At 39.2% G+C, this 13,424-nt stretch overlaps 1 protein-coding gene across 1 annotated transcript in view; it reads right to left on the bottom strand.

The window, feature by feature from the left end:
- Nucleotides 1–381: 381 nt before the first annotated feature.
- The window catches only part of GUCY1A2 (guanylate cyclase 1 soluble subunit alpha 2), a 428,883-nt gene continuing 415,840 nt past the window's right edge, over nucleotides 382–13,424 (bottom strand). Inside the window, exons 9-10 of the transcript XR_012028569.1 lie at nucleotides 1,131–1,311; nucleotides 382–998 (exon numbers count right to left, since the gene is read on the bottom strand). The gene's annotated coding sequence lies outside the window, so the exon portion shown is untranslated. The remainder of the gene's footprint in view (nucleotides 999–1,130; nucleotides 1,312–13,424) is intronic.

The raw sequence follows: 13,424 nt of genomic DNA on the forward strand, positions 1-13,424 counted from the left end.
AAAATCTAATATCCACAAAGATGTGTTATTGAAACATTTTCTCTCTATATAGTCATCCTCATTTTTTTAAAAGATAGCCAAATCAAGACTAATTTGTTTGTAAAACAAGTCTCCTTTTAGATAACTTGGCCTTGAGCTTAACTTTACATAAGCTCAGCAAGAATGTCAATTGATCATACAGATCTTTTAAAATCTGCTTTGGTGGAACTTTTATAAGGAATCTCTAGATTGAATTTTTTTTTTCTAAATTGAATTTTTAATTGCCTCTTTTTTTTTTTTTTAAGATTTTATTTATTTATTCATGAGAGACACAGAGAAAAAGGAAGAGACATAGGCAGAGGGAGAAGCAGGCTGCCTGCAGGGAGGTCGATGCAGGACTCAATCCCAGGATCCCGGGATCATGACCTGAGCCAAAGCCAGATGCTCAACCACTGAGCCACACAGGTGACCCCCCCTTTTAAAAATATTTTATTTATTTATTCATGAGAGACACAGAGAGAGAGAGAGAGAGAGAGAGGCAGAGACACAGGCAGAGGGAGAAGCAGGTCATGCAGGAAGCTCGATGTGGGACTCAATCCCGGGTCTCCAGGATCAGGCCCTTGGCTGAAGGCGGCACTAAACCACTGAACCACCAGGGCTGCCCCAGGTGCCCCCTTTTAATCATGTGGGACCCAAGAAATTCAGAAAATGTTCCCCACCCTTGGCTCCTAGATAAGCAACAGGAAAAACCGCTGAACGCCCTTGAAAGCCCCATATCAGAATGAGCACAGAGCTTAAGAAATTCCTCCACCCCTTCTGGAAATCCCCCTAGACCAGCCCATAAAAACCCAGCTGTAACCCACCTCAGTGTCCAAGGCCCTGCTCCGCTGTGTGGGGTATACTTGGACCCAAGCTCGAGGTTGCTAATAAACCCTCCTGCGCTTGCATCAGTGTTGGCCCCTTGTTGGTTTCTTGGATTTGCAATCTTGAGCACTACAACTGCTTCTTGAGGCTGGAAGCTAAACCAAATACTTGTCATTAGACTTGCCTGCATTGCCTGGAGATTTGAAATTTGAGAAAATTCCTATTCTTGAGTGCCCCAAATATCCTGAGTTTCCTGCACCTGACTGGAGGTAACATTCTCTACTCACCTGGGAAGGCTTCTAGGAACTCTGTAAGCAGGTATCACACCAACACTTCCAAGGGACTTTATGGCTCCATAAAGTTAGTTCCTTAAAGCCATCTGGTTATATCTGAGTCTATGCATGTCTCTCTCAAATATGACATCCCAGTCAAAGCCTTGGTAATATAACCAGTATTTCCAATGGTGTCCTGTTATAAGGAGAACAGATTCTCATTAAACTTAAGCAAATAATTGTAATTGCCATGGATGAAAGAATACTCACTGAGAGTTTCTGAGTTTCAGAGGGACCAGGTAGGGGGAAAAGTTAGATGCTTCAATTTGTTCAGAAAGGAATATTTTATCAAGTTTTTATATATCATGGATACCTTAAGAGAAAGTTTCCTTAATCTTGAAGAACAAACATTAGAGAACCAGTAACGTTTCAAACAAGAGTAATAAAAAGTATAGTCATCTTCTTCATTTCATTTAGTATCATGTTACTATTTCTGGTTCAGTTTGAATGCAGATTTTTCCATTAGTTCTGGAAATTCTTAGCCATTTTAGTTTTATGGTATTAAAGATATCAAAAACCTGTATTGTCAAAAGTCATTTCCATGAATCTCCTTGAAGATGAAACACATTTTGCAAGAGAATAAGAATAATAACTATAAATGACAAAAGATTCAAGAATGGACATGGTTAAAGTTCTGATATGAGAGTTCATTATAATATAGCTGACAAGGAAATCTGCTTGTTTCGGTGACACATAACATTTCACTAATCAAAATATCAAGTGAAGATCTTATACCAGAATATATTAAAATGTCAGGAATTTCATGTCATTTCTGGAACAGTTATAGCATTTATCTAAATAATACAACCTAAGGTTTATTATTATTTATTTGACAGTGCTTCCCAAGTACCTTAACATACCAAAGTCAAAAAGATTTCATTTACAATTCAGATCTTGTGAAATTTGTTAAAACCCTCAGAAAAGGACATCTGGGTGGCTCAGTGGTTGAGCATCTGCCTTTGGCTCAGGGTGTGATCCTGGGTCCAGGGATCGAGTCCCACATGGGGCACCCTGTGAGGATCCTGCTTCTCTCTCTACCTATGTTTCTGCCTCTCTCTGTGTCTCTCATTAATAAATAAAGAAAATCTTTAAAAAAAAAACAACTCAATATTTTAAAGCTCTTGCCTTAAATAGGATTACAGATAATTATAAAATTAAGACTTATATTTAACCAAGATAGCAATAAGGGATTCTACAGGGAGTTGTATAGGTGTTGGTAGAACTTCGCTTCTTTAATATTGAGGAAGTTTTGACTTTATTAAGTAAACAAAGACTTGAGAAAGACAAAACATAGAAACTTTGGTTTTCTGAGCAGATGAGGAATCTGCTTTTTTAATTTTTTAAAAATATTTTATTTATTTATTTATTCATGGAGACACACACAGAGAGAGGCAGAGACACAGGCAGAGGCAGAAGCAGGCTCCATGCAGGGAGCCCAATGTGGGACTTCATCCTGGGACTCCAGGATCACGCCTGTGCTGAAGGCGGTGCCAAACCGCTGAGCCACTGGGGCTACCCTGCTTTTTTTCTTTATCAAGAACAAACCAACAATTCAAGAAAACTTTGTTTTTAATGGAGAGAAAAGCAGAATTTCAGTCTTATACCAGTGCACTTTGAAAGTCCATTCATTTCAACCTTAGTCCTGATCATATATAAAATTCTTGTGCAAAGATTTCCCTTCACAAACCTTCTACAACTTTCTTTTTTTTTTTCATTCAGATTTTGTCCTAAGCTTTTTCTCCCTAAATAACCAGTCTCATTTTAGGGAAAAATTACTTTCTTCTTCCTTCAACAAAATATATTCTCATTCCTTGTATCTTTCTCCTATAGCTCCTATTTTTCTATTTTTTGCTTCCCCCATTGTTCCCAGTATTCTGAGCTATATTTATCAGAACTTTTACTCTCAGAAACCTCAGTCTCCAGTGAAAATTAAGTGATAACCAATTGTGAACTATTATACCAGAATTCTCTAATTCTGAGATTTATAAATGTATTTCATAATATATTCCATAGTACAATCTTATAATAAAGCACAAAGCATGTTTACCAACAGACCCAAGGATCTTCAGTTTCTCTGCAATAAGAAGCCAGAAGCACAAACCTCTATTCAGTAATCAATGCTTCAGTACTTTATCTTATTTGGAAAAGACTTAGTATCCAATAAATTCAATTCAGTTTATTATCTAGCTAAGCAGAAGTTTAAAGTTTTATGTTACCAAATATTTTTTTAATCTCCATCTGCGATTTTTTAAAAGATTTTTATTTATTTATTCATGAGAGACATAGATAGAGTGACAGAGACATAGGCAGAGGGAGAAGTAGGCTCCATGCAGGGAGCCCGATGTGGGACTCCATCCAAGGTCTCCAGGATCAGGCCCTGGGCTGAAGGCAGGCGCTAAACCGCTGAGCCACCCGGGCTGCCCATGTTACCAAATATTTTGAACCAAGAAGCTTTTTATTTATTCAACCTACTTGTTTTTTTTTAACAATCACCCATGAAAACTTTTTTGACCTTCAGTAAATCTTGGTAGATTGAACATTTTATACTTAATGCTGATAATTCTAAAAGCATATCTATTGGTTTTGGCTCAGGTCATGATCTTGGAGTCCTAGGATCAAGCCCCACATCAGGCTCCTTGTTCAGTGTGGAATCTGCTTAAGATTTTCTCTCTCTACCTCTTCCTCTGCTGTTTCCCCCTCTGTCAGTACCACCCTCCCTTCCACTTGTTCTTGCTCTCTCTCTCTGGAATAAATAAATCTTTACCAAAAAAAATTTAAAAGTTACTCAATTTGTTCCCCACTGTCAATTTTTACCTGGACACCTGTGGGAAAATCTGAAGTAGGTGGTTTAAGTACAGGAAGGTGTTCCTGGATTAGGGAGGTGATCCACTTTGAACCTCATAAGGAGATGGCCCAACAGTTTGGGAGCTATTTGCTCCTTGATAGCAAGGGTAAAAGAAGCAGAACCGGTGGCACAAGAGGCATTGAGGATGATGTAGGAGCAGGTTATGCAAGCCATGTCCATGGTGGATGTGTTTTTGTACCCTAATCCACAGCCAAAGAGGTGAGGTGGTGCCAGCAAGGGTGGAAGAGATAAGAGCCTTGAGGGCAGAGAAAGAGGATTCTCAGTCCTAAGGCTCATCAGCTTAGATGAACAAATATCTGTTTTCCTTCCACCAGCAAAAAGTGAAAATAGGCAGTCCATGTCAGGCAAGAGAAGAGAGGCAACCTCCCCTAAACAAAAGAAGTTTTGGCAGCTGCTTGGGAATATTCCTTAAAGTCCTCATCCCAAGGTAGATTAACCAGACAATTGGCTCCAATTATCATAGCTATTAACCCGAGAAATGAATGAGGGAGAAAAATCTCCCATATAAGAGTCAGGCCACATTCATCTACTTCTCTTAAGATATATTTCAGATCTTGAGAAGAAACAAAGATGGGACAAGTAATTCAGGAAGAAGAGGGAAGCATGTACAGGATCATGGCAGAAATAGTACTGAAGTTTAAGAACCCACTAATGGGCTATCTTTCCTCAGCTCCTAAGGAGTACTGAGGCCATGTGTCATTGTAGAAGATGAGTTTTTTGTTTTGTTTTTTTTTTCTTTTTATCTTGTAATCCAAATTGGCTCCAGTGGGTTAAGAGACACCCCAAGGCAGACTCCTTGGGGACTGGAGAAGAAAAGTCTATTATTATAATCCCCCCAGATTCATGGGTCACATATCACTCAGGATAATGTCAAGGGTCCCCAGTGTTCAAAACAATCAGAAGTGTCCCTCAAAAAGTCATTATGAACACCTACCTGTCCTCCTGAAAAGGTGTTGATGCTCCTTTGCTTTTCTATTATTCTTCCTGGGACACAGTAGATGCCAATAGACCAAAAGAGACTGCCTGTTGTTTTAACCCATGGAGATGCTAAGAATTTTTAGGAGGAATGTGACAATCTAAGTAGTCAGTAGGGGTCATTGACATAGAATAGCAAAATGTAAATAATAGAATGGAAATAGTGAAAATGGAAATCCACCGTGGCCTAAATGATATTCCAAAATGTGTGGTCTTTATAGCGATATCCCTACGAAATGGTCCCTGATTGGGTTTTAATTAATTGGGTACTGGTTTTGATATGGGAGAGCTAGGTTCTTGTCTCATGGAATCAAAGAATGAATCTCACAAACAAAGGAGAGTGAGTAAAGGGACAGAAGTTTATTATTAAATAAAGATACAGAGAAAGCTCTCAGAAGTGAGAGGGGTCCCAACAGAGTTGCCACTGAGGGCTTGTAGGGTTGGTCTTTCATTGGAAGCCTAATCAGGGAATCTAAATCCTTTTAACATCTCCATTGATATCACCGTTGAGTAAGGACTCATGATAACCAGGGTCTGGTTATTCTTTGTTGGTTGCCAGTAGAAGTAATAATGAGACACCCTCCCCACCCACACCTTAGGGCTGGGTGGTCTAGCTTGTTCATTTATCTCTGGTTTCCTTACACCTCAGCATTTTTAGTAATGTTGTGAGCCTGCTTCCATGGCCCCCTACCTAGCCCTGCCTAGCCCTGTTTGTCCCTAACTCAGTTTGGGCCTGCTCCATGTGGAGGTCTGTTGACCAGAAGTGGCTAGACCAGGTGTGTAGAGCGGATCACATGAGGCCAATGAGAAGGAAATCCTACAGTCTTAAGATTGAAAACTTCCTAGTGATATGAGGGGCTACTACATGCCCAAGAAAGACAGCTTTTTAGAAGAATAGAAATAAAAAGGGAGCCTCAATTTCTGGGTCTTATTCCCATTTGGCCAAGGTACAAACTTCCAGCCAAAACTCAGGCTTTTCTTCCATCCCATAGAGCAACCACAGAGTAGAGGTCTGTATCCTGAGCAATTGACATGAAAGTGTTCCAATAAGACTGCACTCCTTGAAAAGCCCCTGAAATGAAAGTAAAGAGAGAAAGAGTAACTCACCAAGTTTGTACCGGTACTCAAAGTCCCAATGACAGAAGATGCAATTCCCTGTATGTACAATGATGTACATTGTACATCAATGATGCAGGATCATTGAGCTCAACAGTTAGAAAGAATTCTGGAGATATTTTCCAGTGTAAAAAGGTGCTTTTTATTATAGTGCAGGGACAGGACCTGTGGGCAGAAAAAGTTGTGCTGGGGATCTGGCTATTGTCAAGCTAGGATTGATTTTAGTATCTAGCAAAGCATTGACATTAGGGCAGCTATAAGTTCCTTGATGAACGTAACACTCTGCATGTCTTAGGTGTTTATCAATGGGCTGCAAACTGTAAGGAAATTTAACTTTATCTACATTTCTCTTGCCTTTGTTCTCTTCATCATAATGTTGTGCATCATAAAGATAGCATAGAGTAAGAAAATAGTGATTTACTTATTATGTGTTGGTGTGGAGAGGTCTTAGAGACATCCCTTCTTCCAATTGATATATATCATACGTGCATATGGTATATATTTAGAAGTACAGGAAGGCATACAATTAAAAGAAAGCCTCTCTGTTCCACTCTGGTGTTTAGCAATATAGTACACCTCTAGGAGACAACCACAAGCCAGTTATACTGGCTTCTCAGATATGTTTCCGAAGGTATTCTATGCATATGCAAGCATAAAGTCATTTATATATTTATACTTACATAATATTATGAAATCTTTAAAATATATAGCAATGTTGAATGAATTTTACAGTAAATTCCTCTAGACCTGCCACATAGACTCTATCATTACCATTTAACAGCATTCATTATATCATTTGTGTTGCGCCTAAGATCGGGAATCCGAGAAACCACCAAGGAGCCGACACTGATGCAAACACACGAGGGTTTATTTACAAGCTCGAGCTTGGGTCTAAGTACACCAACACAGCGGAGCAAGGACTTGGACCCCGAGGTGGGTTTTAGCTTAGTTTTAAGGGCTGGTCTCCGGGACCTCCAGAAGGGCTGGAGCAATTCCTCAAGTTCTGTTTACATTTTGCTATGGGGCCTTCAAGGGCATTGAGCTCTGTTCTCATTCTTTTTTTTTTTTTTTTTTTTTTTTTGAGCTCTGTTCTCATTCTAATAGGGGCTACCAGCCCTTGGCTTGGGCTCCGTTCTTATTCTAATATGGGGCTTTCTAGGACAATAAGCTGTAAGCTGTTTTTTTTCCCTGTAACTGAAGGAATGTAAATTTTAGCTTTTATTCACAGGGGCCTGGGATGGCTGTACTTGTGCTAACACTGAACTTAAAGTGGAATGGCCTTAATTTTCTCAGCCTCCACAATTTGTCTATCCATATACCTATCCTTTATCAATCCATCTTACTCTCCATGCATTTCAAAGTAAACTTCAGATATTACAGAACAACTCCTAAACACTTCAGTATACATATCATTAACTAGAGCTCATATTTTTTAAGATTTTCTTTTAATGTAGAGTTGAAATGGAGCTTTAAAATCTTTTCCAATCTATGATCTTGCTAATCATGCTACATTTATTTAGATCTCCTCTAATTTCTCTTAGCAATGTTATGAAATTTTTCATTGATATCTGATAAATATTTTGTTACATTTATTTATGTGTTTTCTGTTTTCTGTTGGTACTCATCTAACAACATACCCAATGGTGAAAGAGTGAAATGAAAGCTTTTCCTCTAAGGTCAGGAACAAGACAGGATGCCTGCTTCTGCCATTTTCTTTTCTTTCTTTCTTTCTTTCTTTCTTTCTTTCTTTCTTTCTTTCTTTCTTTCTTTCTTTCTTTCTTTTTCTTTCAGATGTTATTTATCTATTCATGAGAGACAAGAGAGAGAGAGAGAGGCACAGTGTTGTGCTCAAGATCGCGAATCCGAGAAACCACCAAGGAGCCAACACGATGCAAACACATGAAGGTTTATTTACAAGCTCGAGCTTGGGTCCAAGTATACCTGACACAGCGGAGTAGGGACTTGGACCCCAACGTGGGTTTTTTTTTCTTTTAATTTATTTTTTATTGGTGTTCAATTTACTAACATACAGAATAACCCCCAGTGCCCGTCACCCATTCACTCCCACCCCCCGCCCTCCTCCCCTTCTACCACCCCTAGTTCGTTTCCCAGAGTTAGCAGTCTTTATGTTCTGTCTCCATTTCTGATATTTCCCACACATTTCTTCCCCCTTCCCTTATATTCCCTTTCACTATTATTTATATTCCCCAAATGAATGAGAACATATAATGTTTGTCCTTCTCCGATTGACTTACTTCACTCAGCATAATACCCTCCAGTTCCATCCACGTTGAAGCAAATGGTGGGTATTTGTCATTTCTAATAGCTGAGTAATATTCCATTGTATACATAAACCACATCTTCTTTATCCATTCATCTTTCGATGGACACCGAGGCTCCTTCCACAGTTTGGCTATTGTGGACATTGCTGCTAGAAACATCGGGGTGCAGGTGTCCCGGCGTTTCATTGCATTTGTATCTTTGGGGTAAATCCCCAACAGTGCAATTGCTGGGTCGTAGGGCAGGTCTATTTTTAACTGTTTGAGGAACCTCCACACAGTTTTCCAGAGTGGCTGCACCAGTTCACATTCCCACCAACAGTGTAAGAGGGTTCCCTTTTCTCCGCATCCTCTCCAACATTTGTTGTTTCCTGCCTTGTTAATTTGCCCCATTCTCACTGGTGTGAGGTGGTATCTCATTGTGGTTTTGATTTGTATTTCCCTGATGGCAAGTGATGCAGAGCATTTTCTCATATGCATGTTGGCCATGTCTATGTCTTCCTCTGTGAGATTTCTGTTCATGTCTTTTGCCCATTTCATGATTGGATTGTTTGTTTCTTTGGTGTTGAGTTTAACAAGTTCTTTATAGATCTTGGAAACTAGCCCTTTATCCGATATGTCATTTGCAAATATCTTCTCCCATTCTGTAGGTTGTCTTTTAGTTTTGTTGAGGTATCCTTTGCTGTGCAAAAGCTTCTTATCTTGATGAAGTCCCAATAGTTCATTTTTGCTTTTGTTTCTTTTGCCTTCGTGGATGTATCTTGCAAGAAGTTACTGTGGCCGAGTTCAAAAAGGGTGTTGCTTGTGTTCTTCTCTAGGATTTTGATGGACTCTTGTCTCACATTTAGATCTTTCATCCATTTTGAGTTTATCTTTGTGTATGGTGCAAGAAAGTGGTCTAGTTTCATTCTTCTGCATGTGGATGTCCAATTTTCCCAGCACCATTTGTTGAAGAGACTGTCTTTCTTCCAATGGATAGTCTTTCCTCCTTTATCGAATATTAGTTGACCATAGAGTTCAGGGTCCACTTCTGGGTTCTCTATTCTGTTCCATTGATCTATGTGTCTGTTTTTGTGCCAGTACCACACTGTCTTGATGACCACAGCTTTGTAGTACAACCTGAAATCTGGCATTGTGATGCCCCCAGCTATGGTTTTCTTTTTTAAAATTCCCCTGGCTATTCGGGGTCTTTTCTGATTCCACACAAATCTTAAAATAATTTGTTCTAACTCTCTGAAGAAAGCCCATGGTATTTTGATAGGGATTGCATTAAACGTGTATATTGCCCTGGGTAACATTGACATTTTCACAATATTAATTCTGCCAATCCATGAGCATGGAATATTTTTCCATCTCTTTGTGTCTTCCTCAATTTCTTTCAGAAGTGTTCTATAGTTTTGAGGGTATAGATCCTTTACCTCTTTGGTGAGGTTTATTCCTAGGTATCTTCTGCTTTTGGGTGCAATTGTAAATGGGATTGACTCCTTAATTTCTCTTTCTTCAGTCTCATTGTTAGTGTATAGAAATGCCACTGATTTCTGGGCATTGATTTTGTATCCTGCCACGCTACCAAATTGCTGTATGAGTTCTAGCAATCTTGGGGTGGAGACTTTTGGGTTTTCTATTTAGAGTATCATGTCATTGGCGAAGAGGGAGAGTTTGACTTCTTCTTTGCCAATTTGAATGCCTTTAATGTCTTTTTGTTGTCTGATTGCTGAGGCTAGGACTTCTAGTACTATGTTGAATAGCAGTGGTGAGAGTGGACATCCCTGTCTTGTTCCTGATCTTAGGGGAAAGGCTCCCAGTGCTTCCCCATTGAGAATGATATTTGCTGTGGGCTTTTCATAGATGGCTTTTAAGATGTCGAGGAATGTTCCCTCTATCCCTACACTCTGAAGAGTTTTGATCAGGAATGGATGCTGTATTTTGTCAAATGCTTTCTCTGCATCTAATGTGAGGATCACATGGTTCTTGGTTTTTCTCTTGCTGATATGATGAATCACATTGATTGTTTTACGGGTGTTGAACCAGCCTTGTGTCCCAGGGATAAATCCTACTTGGTCATGGTGAATAATTTTCTTAATGTATTGTTGGATCCTATTGGCCAGTATCTTGTTGAGAATTTTTGCATCCATGTTCATCAGGGATATTGGTCTGTAATTCTCCTTTTTGGTGGGGTCTTTGTCTGGTTTTGGAATTAAGGTGATGCTGGCCTCATAGAACGAATTTGGAAGTACTCCATCTATTTCTATCTTTCCAAACAGCTTTAGGAGAATAGGTATGGTTTCTTCTTTAAACGTTTGATAAAATTCCCCTGGGAAGCCATCTGGCCCTGGACTCTTGTGTCTTGGGAGCTTTTTGATGACTGCTTCAATTTCCTCCCTGGTTATTGGCCTGTTCAGGTTTTCTATTTCTTCCTGTTCCAGTTTTGGTAGTTTGTGGCTATCCAGGAATGCGTCCATTTCTCCTAGATTGCCTAATTTATTGGCGTATAGCTGTTCATAATATGTTTTTAAAATTGTTTGTATTTCCTTGGCGTTGGTAGTGATCTCTCCTTTCTCATTCATGATTTTATTAATTTGAGTCTTCTCTCTCTTCTTTTTAATAAGGTTGGCTAATGGTTTATCTATCTTATTAATTCTTTCAAAGAACCAACTCCTGGTTCTGTTGATCTGTTCCACAGTTCTTCTGGTCTCGATTTCGTTGAGTTCTGCTCGAATCTTTATTAACTCCCTTCTTCTCCTGGGTGTAGGATCTATTTGCTGTTTTTTCTCTAGCTCCTTTATGTGTAAAGTCAGCTTTTGTATTTGAGTTCTTTCCAGTTTTTGCATGGATGCTTGTATTGTGATGTACTTCCCCCTTAGGACTGCTTTTGCTGCATCCCAAAGATTTTGAACGGTTGTATCTTCATTCTCATTAGTTTCCATGAATCTTTTTAATTCTTCCTTAATTTCCTGGTTGACCCTTTCATCTTTTAGCAGGATGGTCCTTAACCTCCACGTGTTTGAGGTCCTTCCAAACTTCTTGTTGTGATTTAGTTCTAATTTCAAGGCATTATGGTCTGAGAATATGCAGGGGACGATCCCAATCTTTTGGTATCGGTTCAGATACGATTTGTGACCCAATATGTGGTCTATTCTGGAGAAAGTTCCATGTGCACTTGAGAAGAATGTGTATTCAGTTGAGTTTGGATGTAAAGTTCTGTAGATATCTGTGAAATCCATCTGGTCCAGTGTATCATTTAAAGCTCTCATTTCTTTGGAGATGTTGTGCTTAGAAGACCTATCGAGTATAGAAAGAGCTAGATTGAAGTCACCAAGTATAAGTGTATTATTATCTAAGTATTTCTTCACTTTGGTTAATAATTGATTTATATATTGGCAGCTCCCACATTCGGGGCATATATATTGAGGACTGTTAAGTCCTCTTGTTGAAAAGATCCTTTAAGTATGATATAGTGTCCCTCTTCATCTCTCACTACAGTCTTTGTGGTAAATTTTAGTTTATCTGATCTAAGGATGGCTACCCCTGCTTTCTTTTGAGGACCATTCGAATGGTAAATGGTTCTCCAACCTTTTATTTTCAGGCTGTAGGTGTCCTTCTGTCTAAAATGAGTCTCGTGTAGACAGCAAATAGATGGGTCCTGCTTTTTTATCCAGTCTGAAACCCTGCGCCTTTTGATGGGGTCATTTAGCCCGTTCACATTCAGAGTTACTATTGAGAGATATGAATTTAGTGTCATCATGATAACTATTCAGTCCTTTTTTTTGTGGACTGTTCCACTGAACTTCTTCTTAAAGGGGAATTTTAAGAGTCCCCCTTAAAATTTCTTGCAGAGCTGGTTTGAAGGTCACATATTCTTTTAGTTGCTGCCTGTCTTGGAAGCTCTTTATCTCTCCTTCCATTTTGAATGAGAGCCTTGCTGGATAAAGTATTCTTGGTTGCATGTTCTTCTCATTTAGGACCCTGAATATATCCTGCCAGCCCTTTCTGGCCTGCCAGGTCTCTGTGGAGAGGTCTGCTGTTACGCTAATACTCCTCCCCATAAAAGTCAGGGATTTCTGGTCTCTTGCTGCTTTAAGGATCTTCTCTTTATCTTTGGAATTTGCAAGCTTCACTATTAAATGTTGAGGTGTTAAACGGTTTTTATTGATTTTAGGGGGGATCTCTCTATTTCCTGGATCTGAATGCCTGTTTCCCTTCCCAGATTAGGAAAGTTTTCAGCTAGAATTTGTTCAAATACATATTCTGGCCCTCTGTCCCTTTCGGCACCCTCGGGAACACCAATTAAACGTAGGTTTTTCTTCCTCAGGCTGTCGTTTATTTCCCTTAATCTATCTTCATGGTCTTTTAATTGTTTGTCTCTTTTTTCCTCAGTTTCCCTCTTTGCTATCAACTTGTCTTCTATGTCACTCACTCGTTCTTCCACCTCGTTAACCCTCGTCGTTAGGACTTCTAGTTTGGATTGCATCTCATTCAATTGATTTTTAATTTCTGCCTGATTAGCTCTAAATTCTGCAGTCATGAAGTCTCTTGAGTCCTTTATGCTTTTTTCTAGAGCCACCAGTAGCTGTATAATAGTGCTTCTGAACTGGCTTTCTGACATTGAATTGTAATCCAGATTTTGTAACTCTGTGGGAGAGAGGACTGTTTCTGATTCTTTCTTTTGAGGTGAGGTTTTCCTTCTAGTCATTTTGCTCAGTGCAGAGTGGCCAAAAGCAAGTTGTATTGGGAAAAGGAGTCAAAGAGAGGAGAGAAAGAAGGAAAGAAAAGAGAAAGAGAAAAAAAAGGAAGAAAAAAGAACGAAAAAAAAAAGAAGAAAAAGAGAAAGAAAAAGAAAGAAAGGAGAAAAAAGGGGGGTGGGGGAAGGAAACAAATCAAAAAGCAAAACAAAACAAAACAAAAAACAAAAAACAAAACAAAACAAAAGAACCACGGGGGAGTATCTTCTGATTCTGTATACTTTAATTCCCTTGGCTTCCCCTGGAAGTTGTCAGTCATTCTAGCTGGTCT

Source organism: Canis lupus, chromosome 3 (assembly GCF_048164855.1).
Source record: "Canis lupus baileyi chromosome 3, mCanLup2.hap1, whole genome shotgun sequence".
NCBI lineage: Eukaryota > Metazoa > Chordata > Mammalia > Carnivora > Canidae > Canis > Canis lupus.